Source organism: Schistocerca piceifrons, chromosome 7, assembly GCF_021461385.2.
Source record: "Schistocerca piceifrons isolate TAMUIC-IGC-003096 chromosome 7, iqSchPice1.1, whole genome shotgun sequence".
In the NCBI taxonomy this organism is placed as follows: Eukaryota; Metazoa; Arthropoda; class Insecta; order Orthoptera; family Acrididae; genus Schistocerca; species Schistocerca piceifrons.
This window is the reverse complement of record NC_060144.1, coordinates 470177655-470192868: the sequence shown is the minus strand read 5'-3', so window position 1 is coordinate 470192868 and position 15214 is coordinate 470177655. Positions and strand designations below refer to the sequence as shown.

General features: G+C 42.1%; 1 protein-coding gene across 1 annotated transcript in view; it reads right to left on the bottom strand.

The window, feature by feature from the left end:
• The window catches only part of LOC124805076 (allatostatins), a 523572-nt gene that overhangs the window by 426428 nt on the left and 81930 nt on the right, over window positions 1-15214 (bottom strand). The window lies entirely within an intron of this gene.

The following is a 15214-nucleotide window of genomic DNA, read 5'->3' as shown; positions in this document are numbered from 1 at the left end:
GTGCCCACATTGGTTTCGGCTGACCCCGATGGGGACGCAACTGGAGTTGTGTTATAAGAGTATCACTAGTTACTTAGAGAATGATCTTTTGTGTTGGCTTCTGCTTAAGACTTAGACAAAAGATGTGGGTGTACCGGTTTAATGGAGATAGGCCTGCAGGGGAATTTTTTGAAACGTGCCAGCCTTTCCGAAATTATCCACATAAACTAAACATCTAACACTGTATGGCTAGAGAAATGTTTATGCAAAATATTTAAAGGCATAAGAAACGATATACAGGGGTTGGAAAAAATATGCAAACATCGAGAGAAATGCATGCTTGAATATAAATTCAGATGGAAGCCAATCCTGCAGGTTGCGCCGCTGTATTTGACCACTAACGGCACCTGTGCAATGATCTCTATAGTCGTGAGTGCATTCTGTCGTAGCTCAGCTCATTTGAACGCGGGAAAATGGTTGTTTCAAGAGACACGATACGGAAGATTTATTCCGCATGCAGGAAAAGTGCAAAACCTTCGTCCACCACGTCACAACCGGGACGAAAGTGAGCGTTCAGTGATTGTGACGAAAAAGAAGTCGACAACGGCAAAACTCACTGCAAAATTGAATGTTGCACTCGAGAACCCTTTCAGTACCAAAATAATACAAAGGGAGCTCCACAAATAGGGAACAGCAGGACGAACTGGAATTTGAAAACCACTCATCAGTGATGAAACGCCCATAGCAGAAACACGTGGTGCCAGAGCCATAAAAAATGGACTCTGGAACAATGGAAGAAAGTCATATGGTCGGATGAATCTTCTTTCACACTCTTTCCATCTTTTAGCTGAGTTAACGTCTGGCGTACGATGCAGACCGCTTGCTGCCAACAGTAAAGATACCGGAGAATCCCGTGATGATTTGGGCAGCTAATCGTGGTATTCTATGGGTGCCATGGTTGCTCTACAAGGTAACATTACTGCCAAGGGCTACGTGACCATTTTGGCTGGTAAGGTTCTTCGAATGTACAACGTTTGTTCTCCAATGGTCAGACTCTCGTTCACACCTCTCACATCGTCCTTGTGACTACCAGGATTAATTAGCGCATCCCCCTTGGTCACCAGGTCTCAATAGTATTGAGTCTCCGTTGTATACTTTGGAGAGAAGGATGCATCATCGCTATCCACCTCTAACATCGTTACCTGAACTTACCACTCTTTTGCAGGATGGATGGTTCGAGATTTCCTTGAAAACAGCACAGGGCCCGTATTGACCCGTTCAGAGGTGAGTGGAAGTTGTTTTCAGTGTCAACCGTATTGGACACGGTAATGTGTTTTTGGTGCTGCCATAATTTTGTACACCTACTGTGGCTGCTTAATCTAACTACAGGGTAACCAGCAGTTCATAAAAAACTTATTTTCACAAGTCAACACAATTAAAATTTGAACCCATGTTGGGTATTACTAACAAAGAATTGTTATTGGTTAACCATGTATGAGCTAGAGGTAGTCTACTTGAGGTATGAGACTGGGAACAAATATGTCTGGTCCGTCACTTGTCGGTCTATAATCGGGCATCATCGGTTGCTGTCGTATCGGGCTTCCGCTTGCACTGCACGTACTTATATTCTTGTCTTGGTGAATTACGGAACCAATGTAGGTGGGGCGGATCTTGAAATCCCTAAAAATAGGGACATCCCTCGGAAATCGGGACATCTGGCAACACTGTGTAGTACCAATCCTGACAGTAAACAGTCACAAATGGTGACTCTTAGTATACTACTGATTACGTATTGTCCAAACAACACCTTCCCAGTGTTTTACTGGTATCCTGAATATTTGGTCATAAATGTATGATCCGGGACGGTCGCAAAAGCAACTTCTTTATACAACGTTCGGGATAGGTTAGAGGAGAGTGCAGCAATACATATAGACTACGGTCATCAATCTGCGTCATACGGAAGAACACTTGAACAGCTTCAGCGCGTCTTCCGCGGGCAACCCGAGCCCTCTGATAAGAGGGGCCGCCTACGAATATTTACTGCCGCTCTCTTCTCAGCCTACACAGCGGCTGTCGGTGCTCGCCTTCACGTCGGTAAAGTGCTTTCTGCCTGCACACGCTGTTGGTTCCGCAAATGCAGGTTGTCCTACGTAACATGGATACGTAGACTCAGGGTATGGAAACGGAGGATTTCACAAGTGATGGCACGCAGTCGGACGAGTTTTCTATTGGATCATGCTGCTTTCATCGAAATCCCACAGCTGTTAAGAGAGTTAGAAAGTGGTATAACATTTACTAATATATGCAAGTGCAATGTTTCGAAAAGTTAGTAAAATAATGTGTTAAATAGGTAACTTCAATCTTACAGCTCAGTTCGCTTTCAGATCCGTTACGCAGTGTGTCTTCGAGGCAAAGAATCTACACTGATTCGGCATTGATAAGCTTATGTTCTACATAACACGTCTTCTAAAACGCTATGCGGATGTCTTACTGAAAACTGCTGTCACAATATCTTCTTTCTCAGGAGTGTTAAATGCTGTTAAAAAGTGTGCTGTTATGGAGAGGTTAGACAAAACTTTATGATCACCTGCTTGAGAAGGACGCGTGACGACTGCGTGTCAGGGGATGGGCTGTGTAGTGAAACCGGTAGCCAACACGCAAAACGAAGAAAAAGTGAGAGACATAAAAACTGTCATATCGGCCGCCGCACAGCAGCCGTCAACTCAGCGCGGCGTGCTACAACACGCGCGGCACACAGCGAGTACCGCTGGCGCCGCACAGAATGTCAACAACTGGTGCAAGTGAACGCGTCGTCGAGGGGTTAGCGGCAGCGTACGCACCACTATCGATACGGATTACCCTGGCGGCGCTGCCCTTGCCACCAGAGTGAGCAACCGCACAAGGGCGCCATCTACCAACACTCTGATTGGCTGGACCTGCGGATTTAAGCGAGCTCCCTGAGTCCGTTTAACCAGTTCAATCTTCGCCGGTGACTGTGTCACTACCCGGCTGCTGGATTCACGACGACCGAACCGCACTGTGGCCTCCCTGGCTAGAAACTTGCGACGCGTCGGTAATCTAATCGAACTTAAGTTTTGTTTTGAGTGACAGAAGGTCAAATAAATTTGGTTATCACGGAATATTTGTTGTGTTATAGTGCGGACATAACAAAAAGAAATATTTTTTTCTGCCATGATCACAGTCCACAGGGAGACTGATGCCGCTTTGGTGGCGGTACGGGCACGTCCCGCGGTAAGAACTACGATGGAAAGTCAAGATATGCGTAAGTGAAGCAGAGACGAATGAGCAATCTTTGAATTGATGATACGGACTGCCCTAGGGAAAATTCACTGACGTTGCCGGCTTTGTCGAAGGGCAGATTGTTATGACTCTCGGGTGGGAACGAACATCTCGAAAACGGCGAACTGGTCGACTGTTCGCGTGCTACTGTCGTGAACGTATAGGGAAAGTGGTTGAAGGATGCTGAAGCCACGAGTTGCCGACACGGTGTTGAATGACCACGTCTCATAACAGAATGTATAAGTCGGGGACTTGACCGCTCTGCAGAGTATGGTAGACGGAGACCTGTGGGTGATATGGCGCCAGATTGCAGTACTGGTGCAGGCACAAATGTTCCAGACACCAAGCAGCACACGTTGTTGATCATGGATCTATGCGGCAGACGACCCCTACGTGTTCTCATGTTGAACCAACGACATCGTCAGTGACGACTTAAGTGACCACGGAATCATCGATGTTGCCCCGCAGGTCAATAGAACTGTGTCGCCAGGTAGGATGGATCACGTTCCAGGTAGATGGTCAAATACGGATGGGCCGTCATTTGGGAGAACAGCTGTTCGACATAAGAACCACGCCACAGAGGCTGAGCATTGGGGGCTGTGGGAGACAATCACATAGCCTTCGATGTAACCAGTAATAGCAATCGAAGATACTCTGACAGCTGTGATAAGCGAACATCACTGCAGACCACCCTTCATGATTGGCGTCTTTTTCGATGGAGATGGTATGTTCCAGCAGGATAACTGTCTGTGTCACGAAGCTAGAACCTTGGTACGGTGGTTTAAGGAGCATTATAGTGAATACACGTTTATTTATTGGGCACCAGTTTACGAAATCTGAACCCAACGGAACACATCTATATTACTTACCTTCGGAAACCTAGCAAAGTCTTGTCGAATTCATACCAGGCACAATCGATGCTGTATCGCGCTCTAAACATGGCCCAAAACGCTATTAAACAGATGGCTACAATGTTTTTGTCTCATGAGTGCATGTACAAGATCGAAAGGTGAGTTAGTCTTTTTCAGAGGAAGGTCACCCTTGACGCATTATCATTTGTCGAAATGTCTTTTTCGAAACTTTGAACGGTTCATGAAGTGAATATGCAGTGACGATAGAAAATTTGTGCCAGACAGAGACTTGTAGTTTGACTTCTTTCATATCGCAACCAATAAGCGTAAAAACGACTTGCTTAAGCATGTTTCCACACCAGACTCAAAATATTGTTATCACATGATTATGAGGTAAGTTGAGAGGGGACAACACGTAGAATACGTGTTTCATTTATCAATACAAGACAATAAGGAATTAAATCTATTAGTTATCAGTGGTATCCATATTGTTCTTCCAGTTGTGCGAAAATAATGGAATAATATCTGTGTATACTTTCTGTTAACCTTTTGAGGATGGAATGCTTCTTGCTTTCCGAAAATCATTTTTGAGCAAGTTTCACTAATGAAGGTATATGTAGCACCTGTAAATAACTGACAGCTCTGCAACTACTATGACACTACGACGTTCAGTACTCTAGCGAAAGCGGCAGTGAGTGTAAAATAATTCAACATTAGCTGTGATTACGTATATTTCATGTAATACAGTTGCAGCTGTTATTGGCTTGACCCATTGTGGACTGGTGTAAAGATGACATTCCAAAACTCCAAATAAATAAGAAGTTAGATTCAGATCCCAAGTTACGAGCTGATGATAATCTGTGCTTTGTCATCTAGATGTAAATGACGCGCTATAACAAACTAATTTTTCCATAGTGATTAAAATTAAGCCGTCAGCATACTTTGAAACATTGAACCGTAAAATTATCACATAAAGCACCAATCTGTACCCAAAAGAGATTTGCCTTACAGTACATTATTATGCTAGCAAATATCACTGCATGGTGCGTGGGTCTGTGCATGGCGTTCAGCAGGGATTTTAGATAACCGTAAACTTCTGATAGGTGGCTATCCGTCGAGAGCGCTGAGAAGTAACAGCTGTAGGAATGTGTTCTGGCATACTGTGGATTCTTTGTCCGACAGACTACGGAATATCAAAATATTCTGTAATCCGTCTCACGTCTGAACTGTGGCCGTCCCGTCAGGCCGCCACTAATTCCATGTGTCTGCACGATGTCAGTAACTTGAGTGGCAGCAAGTTACCGATTTGCGGCAGTTCTCGCAAAATTTCACTGAACGATTTATACACTGGGGAAGTTGTGACAGCTCTACCAGTTCACAGCTGATCTGGTATGCCACTGCGGGAAGAACCTCTGTCACGTGAATTTTCAGGTCGGTAGCACAGAATCGGTTGAGCGTGATATGAGTACAATGGAGTCGCAGAAGCTCCTACCCACAACGCTGTTGTGTTATGTCCGTGACCGCTACATTTATGTGCCATACAACGAGCGAGAACGGCTATCTTCAACTCTTGCCTTGGGTGGGGTTGAACACATTTATCATAAAGTCTAAGTCTAACACATTACTGGCTATTACAATTACAACACAATAAAGATGGTATGCAATAAGCGGGTGTCCATAAAAGAGTGTTCCAATTTCAATGGTATGTTATAACAATTTCATTTACGATATTTACAACTAATGATACATAAAACTGAAGGTAAGCTAACAAAGTTTTTCTTAAAAATGTTCAGTACGTGCACATGTAAATAATAAGTCCGGAATAATGGGAGTAATAGCATCTCCAGTTCCGTGCCTCAACTCTGGCGGATCATCAGGTAGTGACGAAACGTAGACAAGATCTTTTATAGATCCCCAAACGAGAAATCCCTTGGCGTGAGATAGGTTAACGTGAGGCCACTGGGAAAGAGCTCTGTTGCATTGACCGTTACGTCCATTCCAACGGTCGGAGAGTTCGATGTTCAACCAGTCACGGACAAAGAGAAGCCAAGGGGAAGAAGCTCTACCTTGTTTTGCAATGAGGTTTTCAGGTTCACCTTCTAATCGAGGAAAGCGTCAGTCTTACAGCATATCCAGATAAACCACCCTTGTTACGACAGCTTCAGCGAAAACAAATAAATAAAATAAAATTGTCTGTGCACATGACGTCGGGACACAGTGCCGAATAAGTTTCGGGAATCACTTTGATATTGTACAGGTTAATGAGGATATTCTCATCAACAATACTAGCATTATGGATATTTACGAAGTTTGAAACTTTAATAGTGACAACTATTTATTTACAGCTCGTACAAAATAGATACGTGTTTCAAAGTTTTACTGACCTTTAAAATAGTCACCAGCATTGTGTATAACCCGTCGCCAGCGATGTGGAAGTCGTAGGATACTCTTAGCAGTGCCAGTTGTTTTGACAGTTCGAGCGGCGCAGTCTATTGCCTCTAGAATTTGTAGCAGTTCTGAAGTGAATGCCGTGCAGTGTTTCTTTCAGTTTAGAAATCTAGTTGAACTCATGAGGGCTTAAGTCAGGGGAGTGCAGTAGGAAGTATAGCATTTAGAAACCCCATCAGTCAAACAAACCAGTAACAGAATGAGATTTTCACTCTGCAGCGGAGTGTGTACTGATATGAAACTTCCTGGCAGATTAAAACTGTGTGCCGGACCGAGACTCGAACTGTAAAGTTTAGAAGGTAGGAGACGAGGTACTGTCAGAAGTAAAGCTGTGAGGACGAGGCGGAGTCGTGCTTGGGTAGCTCATTTGGTAGAGCACTTGCCCACAAAAGGCAAAGATCACGAGTTCGAGTCTCGGTCCGGCACACAGTTTTAATCTGCCAGGAAGTTTCATATCAGTAACAGCTTGCACTGTATGTGCTTGAGCATTGTCCTGCAAAAATGATGGTCAGATCCTGCAGAAAGTGTCATCATTGCTGTCTCTAAGCTGGTCGTAGGTTGTGTTCCAAAAATGAACAGCATAGAGACAGAAGTGATGACACTTTCTGCAGGACCTGACAATCATTTTGCAGGACAATGCTCAAGCACGTACAGTGCAAGCTGTTACTGATTCATTTGACTGATGGGGCTGCAAAGTGCTATACCACCTACTGCACTCTCCTGGCTTAACCTCTCGTGAGTTCAACTCGATTTCTAAACTGAAGGAAACACTTCACGGTATCCGCTTCAGAACTGCTACAAATTCGTCAGGCAATAGACAGCGCCGCTCGAACTGTCAACACAACTGCCACTGCTAAGAGTATCCTACGACTTCCACACGGCTGGCAACGAGTTACACTTAATGCTGGTAACTCCTTTGAAGGTCAGTAAAACTTTGAAACACGTATCTATTTTGGACGAGCTGTAAATAAATAGTTGTCACTATTAAAGTTCCAATCCTCGTATAAGAGAGCCTAAGAGTTAATTCATTGTATAAGCCATCTCCATTCCACATTTTATTCAAATACCTCCAGCAGTTCCAGCGTGAAGGAGTAACAAACATACTAACTCACACGCGCGGGCGCGCGCCACACACACACACACACACACACACACACACACACAAACACACACACAAACTTGCATTTATAATATATATATATATATATATAAGACCGCTTAAAGTTACAATTAACGTCCTGTGCCTCACGGTTTGTCCAGTACTGGAGAAGTTTCTTCTAACTGAGCTCATTTTCATCAAGGCATTCCCTAACAACAATCTTTGAGTGTCTATTGTGTACTTAAAGTAATTTGTTCGTTTGAAATTGGTATTCTTGTTGCTTAACTTAGAAAACAGAAAGCGGTAGTTTACTTTTACTGTTACACTATAGTAGTAGAACTATGGCTTCGAAGCCAGCTTCCATTTCCAATGAATCTGTATCCCGAACAACGTTTCAGAGGAGAGCTACAATGTTGAGCGCCAGATATGATTAGGCAGAAGTAAATTTAAGCAAACACTGAAAACCGTGATGATTACAGCTTCCAGTCATTAGGTATAAACGTCAAGCGAGAGTGCAATTACGGCCATACATTGCTTTCGCGAATTGTTGCTGCTGGTAATTGAGCTACTGAAAACACATTTGTGTGAGAGCATTTGCAAACAGCGGTAGAGCAAGAAGTCAGTCGCTGCATTACTTTGTCAGCTGGAGCTCATATGAAGGCTCCCGAGGCAGGTAGAAAATAGCTGAAAACGTACTTCCTATAGAAAACACTATAATACAATTATTTCCAAAAATAACGGAGTTTCTTTCTGAAGTGGTCATAGTGAAATGATGGAAGATGCAAAGACATATACGAGCAGTCCGATGAAGGTGAATCAGTGCACGTCTGCCAGATTGTGGAAAAGATTGGTGCCGGATGTAGCTAAAGAGCCCTCCCCCCCCTTGTGTTAATCTTAGATTATTTAAGATATCATGGTAAATCAGGCGTAGTGAACGTCTCACTATTGAGGAATGGTCACATATGTTTATCACCTCGGAAGAAAAGTTCCTAAATTTATTTTTGTTTGGGAATATTTGTCACCAAATCAGGGCTTGTACTAAGGTGTTGTTTTAACTTGGAACAACCAAATATCTCGAAAAATGTGCATCGCACAAAAAAAAAAGAAATTCCATATGAAACGTTAATCTACATCTACACCTACATCTACATCCATACTCTGCAAGCCACCTGACGATGTGTGGCGGAGGGTACCTTGAGTACCTCTATCGGTTCTCCCTTCTGTTCCCGTCTCGTATTGTTCGTGGAAAGAAAGATTGTCGGTATGCCTCTGTGTGGGCTCTAATCTCTCTGATTTTATCCTCATGGTCTCTTCGCGAGATATACGTAGTAGGGAGCAATATACTGCTTGATTCCTCGGTGAAGGTATGTTCTCGAAACTTCAACAAAAGCCGGTACCGAGCTACTGAGCGTCTCTCTTGCAGAGTCTTCCACTGGAGTCTGTCGTAACGCTTTCGCGATTACTAAATGATCCTGTAACGAAGCGCACTGCTCTCCGTTGGATCTTCTCTATCTCTTCTATCGATCGTATCTGGTACGGATCCCTCACCGGTGAGCAGTATTCAAGCAGTGGGCGAACAAGTGTACTGTAACCTACTTCCTTTGTTTTCGGATTGCATTTCCTTAGGATTCTTCCAATGAATCTCTATCTCGCGTCTGCTTTACCGACGATTAATTTTATATGGTCATTCCATTTTAAATCACTCCTAATGCCTACTCCCAGATAATTTATGGAATTAATTGCTTCCAGTTGCTGACCTGCTATATTGTAGCTAAATGATAAAGATCTTTCTTTCTATGTATTCGCAGCACATTTCACTTGTCTACACTGAGATTCAATTGCCATTCCCTGCACCATGCGTCAATTCGTTGCAGATCCTACGGCATTTCAGTACAATTTTCCATTGTTACAACCTCTCGATATACTACAGCATCATTCGCAAAAAGCCTCAGTGAACTTCCGATGTTATCCACAGGGTCATTTATGTATTGTGAATAGCATCGAACGTACGACACTCCCCTGCGGCACACCTGAAATCACTCTTACTTCGGAATATTTTCAACGGGGACATCTATCTCTGCTAGAATTGGCTACATTTTCCTTTCATTGCAGATTCGGATTCAACGCCAAAAATACCTAGGGTTACAGGGAACAATTTTTCTATTCTTAGTTGATGGCGCTGTAATCGACAAAATATATTTCTTTACGGTTTTTCCAATTAATAACGACTGATTTGCCTATTTTACATTTTTGATTATTAGATAAAAATTTAAACTTGTTTGTTCTAAACTGTTGATATTATTGCCAAGAATTTAAGAAGTCGAATATGAAATTAAAAAAAAAAAAGACGTTTCACTTAGAAAATCAGAAGTTGATCCCCTATGGGGGTGGGGTTGGCAGTTAGCTAAGTTTAGAACAGACAGATGTCCTTTCAAAATATTAACTTTTCATCAGGATTATTATTTCATACGATGCGTGTTTATCGGGATTCCTAGCTGTTCCAAGGTCAAACAAACACACTGTGTAAGAATAATGCAATTTATTTTATTTATAACAGTTTTGATTACAATAACCATTATCAGAACACAATTAATTTTTCAAGACTGCATGACGAGCTAGTGCTCGGAGCTGCTGTGAACTATCATGAGCTGTTGGTGACAGGTGGTCCTGCACATGGTATTGTATTGTATGGAACTGGGGACCTAGAAACGACGGAGAGGCTTAGTCCCGGCCGTAACCCTCAGTGGTTCACAACCCCACAACAAGCGACAGCAGTCTACTCACCTCGCCGCCACCCCACACCGAACTCAGGGTTATTATGCGATTTGGCCTGGATTCGCATAAGAGAATACTGAAGTGGTCTCTAATCAAAAGCTTTCCATGAGGCTCAGAGTCGCACCACATTTAGTAGTCTAAAGCATCAGCTTAGCTGAAAACACCGCTATGTGGATCAGCTGTTGCTCATGTACACTGTAATGTGCCCACAACACTATAGTTTTGATTCACTATTGTTTGTGGAACTCCTTTCTTACCAGTCAAGTATTTTAGTTAATTATCTAACGGCTACAGATGCGCTTCACAAAAACATTTTCCTTTCTTTCCAAGTCGTAAATGGAAACAGAGTTGCACAAAAAATAATGGTTAGCAAAAACGGCGTTGACAACAAAGGAGAAACGAACAAAAACAGCTGAGAAGGAACAAATAAATGATTAAAACCACCGAAATACAGAGCTTCAAAAAAGCATAGCGTAAATAAACGTTTTGTTGTAAAAAAATAAAATAGCAAGAAAAGTAAAAGATCGTAGGATGTCCTAAGTAATGAAAGAAACAGCAACAATTTTCGATACATGTAGAAATGAGATTGCCTCTTGGGATGAACTACCTAGAACAGCTAAAGCAGAGTCGTGCAATTTCCATGTGATCGTATTTGCCTGCTTGTAAGTGAAAATTGGGATCGCAGGTATTTCTCAAAATAATCGCTTGATCACTTTTTAGCAAATCTCTGAACTGTAAGCGATTTTGTAAGAGAATCACGAACGATTTGGATTTGGAACATTATGTGTGTTTTCTGTACGCGAGCATGTCTGGAAGGGAAAAGAGGGAAAGAGAGAGAGAGAGAGAGAGAGAGAGAGCGAAGGGAGGTGAGAGGAAGAAGAAACGTGGGAAGAGATAGACCAATATTCTGACGAAAAGCTAATTAGCTGCAAACTATCTGAATAGAAAAGCTTAATGTAAATTGGCCACAAAGTCCTCATTGCTTGTGACACATTCAGTGCAGAATTTATGAAGAGATAAATTGCTGTTTTAATGGATTTCACTATTATGAACGAATACGGATGAGGAAATCCTCCATGTAACTACAGTTAAATGTTTCACTGTATTATATAAGACAGAAATAATATATGTGGCCCCACAGTATTACATGGAATTTGGATTTTAAGTTAGTTTTTCCTTCCAGGTGTATAATATATCGTCTTTGCTATAATTTGTGAACATTGGGGCAATAATAAAAACAAAAATCTAGCAAAGCAGTAGCTTTCACATCGAAATATTACATGTTGTAATAGACGTGTAGGTACAGTACAGTGGAGAAAAATGTTTGTAGGCAAATGTTTTCTAGTAGGGAGCACCTTAGTACATTATCCATGAGCTAACTTAGTCTTTAGGAGGCGAAGAAATAATGTACAATTGGAGCTCTTAAATATTGAATACATTCTCAGAATGACGTACACTTCATAAATAACTAACAGAGATATCAACAGCAAATAATTTCAGTTATCTGCTGAAATCTAGGAATGTAATGAAAAGTATATACGAGTAAAAGGTGAAGGTATACTCCAAGTAAACATTAATCAGTTAAACAGAATCGGTAAAAATCATAACGGTAATACTACATCGGAAAACCAAGAATATTGCAATACCTTTCTTGGACGCAATATGGACCCATCAAAAATATTCAAGAAGATTATTCTCTCATACATACAAGCTTATCATATGTCGGGGGTATATAACATGCCCTGTAATGACGAGCCGTAGTAGGGAGTTTTGTGCCTTCGTATACTTCTCAAACTTCTCAGACTTTCGCCTCTAGCCAGCCCTGCAATAGGAGTTCAATACTTCTCCATTATTCCATTTATAAATTATGGCATTCACTTTTTAAGGGCTTTTTTTCTTAAATGATAAAAATTTGTCCAGGAAACTGAGGTTTCCCCAAATGTGAAAAAATGTCGCAAGATAAAACATGGTTGCCTGAAAACAAATATTGTATTTGAAATTTAAAAGTGTTACATTCGAGCAAATCTTGTTAATACGGCATTTAACTGTCTGTCTGTTACATTATTACTCTACGATAATGATCAGTAAGTGAGATCAAATTAAGTACATATGTTATCAAAAACAAGTTAGAAGTTAAATCATTTTGAAATAGAAGTTGTTGGAAACTAACACAAATTTCTAGTTTCAAAAGAGGTAAAATTGTTAAGATATTAAAGAAACTCAGTTCATTCGCAAATATCAAATGTTCCACGATAGAAGAAGTTTTGCTGTTTCAAGGTACAAGCTGGTGCACGACGGACGAAGAATGGCTTGACTGTCCAAATATTACATAAATAGTTCTAAAAGTATATAGCATTTTACTCACAGCATAGTTCTGTACCTGAAGATTTAACAATGCAGGATGTTCGGAAATTCTCGTTACAGAATTCTAGGACTTGTAGAATGAAGTGAGCATATGATATTTTGAATAGGAATCTCTCTCAGGAAACATGTCGTTTCCATTCTACGACAGATTCACTACTGATGTTTAGCCCATCACTTCTGCTTGAGGAATTGATTTAGGCGTGGTGCAAGATAATTATTAAGTTAAAATGCGAAAGTAAACATAACGAAACATCCTTTTACATTTAACTACATTTTCTTGTATCACCACTTAAAAATTACGTGTTTACGTTATTACAAAACAAAAAAGAATCCAATATACAGTACGTACAGAACAGTACTGATGCATTACAACAGTGGCTCGACGTGTCAACCACCAACGCTGTTACATTGTACCTATGGAGCATGTTCTCTCCATACCACGTGGCGTTTCTTCAATTTATTGTGTCTCTACAGGAGTATCGCAAACTAAAAACCACAAGAAGTAGTCCATAGGAGTTAAATCCAGCGATCACAACGGCCTCTTGATTGGACCACGTCGGCCTATCCATCCTTCACCACATCGTCTGCTGAGATGTCTCCGAAGAGCATTTGAGAAACCAGGTGGTGCACAATCATACTGAAACTACATTTCCTGACGGACATTCAGTGGCACACCATGTCGTCTACGCAATTGCATACCAAGACAAGCAACTCTTAGACTTTTCTCTTTCCCTCAGCAGATGCGGACGAGTTACACATAGTAACTCAAACAGTCGTAGAACTGAAACGGTAAATTCCGGGCATGGGTTCCCGTTCAAAATATTATGTAGTGATTCCCCTCTACAAGTCCTAGAAGTTTGTAACGAGAATTTCCGAACATCTTTTATATGCCAAATAGCTTTCAATATACAGGGTGTTACAAAAAGGTACGGCCAAACATTCAGGAAACATTCCTCACACACAAATAAAGAAAAGATGTTATGTGGACATGTGTCCGGAAACGCTTAATTTCCATGTTAGAGCTCATTTTAGTTTCATCAGTATGTACTGTACTTCCTCGATTCACCGCCAGTTGGCCCAATTGAAGGAAGGTAATGTTGACTTTGGTGCTTGTGTTGACATGCGACTCATTGCTCTACAGTACTAGCATCAAGCACATCAGTACGTAGCATCAACAGGTTAGTGTTCATCACGAACGTGGTTTTGCAGTCAGTGCGATGTTTACAAACGCGGTGTTGGCAGATGCCCATTTGATGTATGGATTAGCACGGGGCAATTGCCGTGGCGCGGTACGTTTGTATCGAGACAGATTTCCAGAACGAAGGTGTCCCGACAGGAAGACGTTCGAAGCAATTGATCGGCGTCTTAGGGAGCACGAAACATTCCAGCCTATGACTGGGGAAGACCTAGAACGACGAGGACACCTGCAAAGGACGAGGCAATTCTTCGTGCAGTTGACGACAACCCTAGTGTCAGCGTCAGAGAAGTTGCTGCAGTACGAGGTAACGTTGACCACGTCACTGTATCGAGAGGGCTACGGGAGAACCAGTTGTTTCCGTACCATGTACAGCGTGTGCAGGCACTATCAGCAGCTGACTGGCCTCCACGGGTACACTTCTGCAAATGGTTCATCCAACAATGTGTCAATCCTCATTTCAGTGCAAATGTTCTCTTTACGGATGAGGCTTCATTCCAACGTGATCGAATTGTAAATTTTCACAATCAACATGTGTGGGCTGACGAGAATCCGTACGCATTAGTGCAATCACGTCATCAACACAGATTTTCTGTGAACGTTTGGGCAGGCATTGTTGGTGATGTCTTGATTGGGCCCCATGTTTTTCCACCTACGCTCAATGGAGCACGTTATCATGATTTCATACAGGATACTCTACCTGTGCTGCTAGAACATGTGCCTTTACAAGTACGACACAACATGTGGTTCATGCACGATGGAGCTCCTGCACATTTCAGACGAAGTGTTGGTACGCTTCTCAACAACAGATTCGGTGACCGATGGATTGGTAGAGGCGGACCAATTCCATGTCCTCCACGCTCTCCTGACCTCAACCCTCTTGACTTTCATTTATGGGGGCATTTGAAAGCTCTTGTCTACGCAACCCCGGTATCAAATGTAGAGACTCTTCGTGCTCGTGTTGTGGACGGCTGTGATACAATACGCCATTCTCCAGGGCTGCCTCAGCGCATGAGGGATTCCATGCGACGGAGGGTGGATGCATGTCTCCTCGCTAACGGAGGACATTTAGAACATTTCCTGTAACAAAGTGTTTGAAGTCACACTGGTACGTTCTGTTGCTGTGTGTTTCCATTCCATGATTAATGTGATTTGAAGAGAAGTAATAAAATGAGCTCTAACATGGAAAGTAAGCGTTTCCGG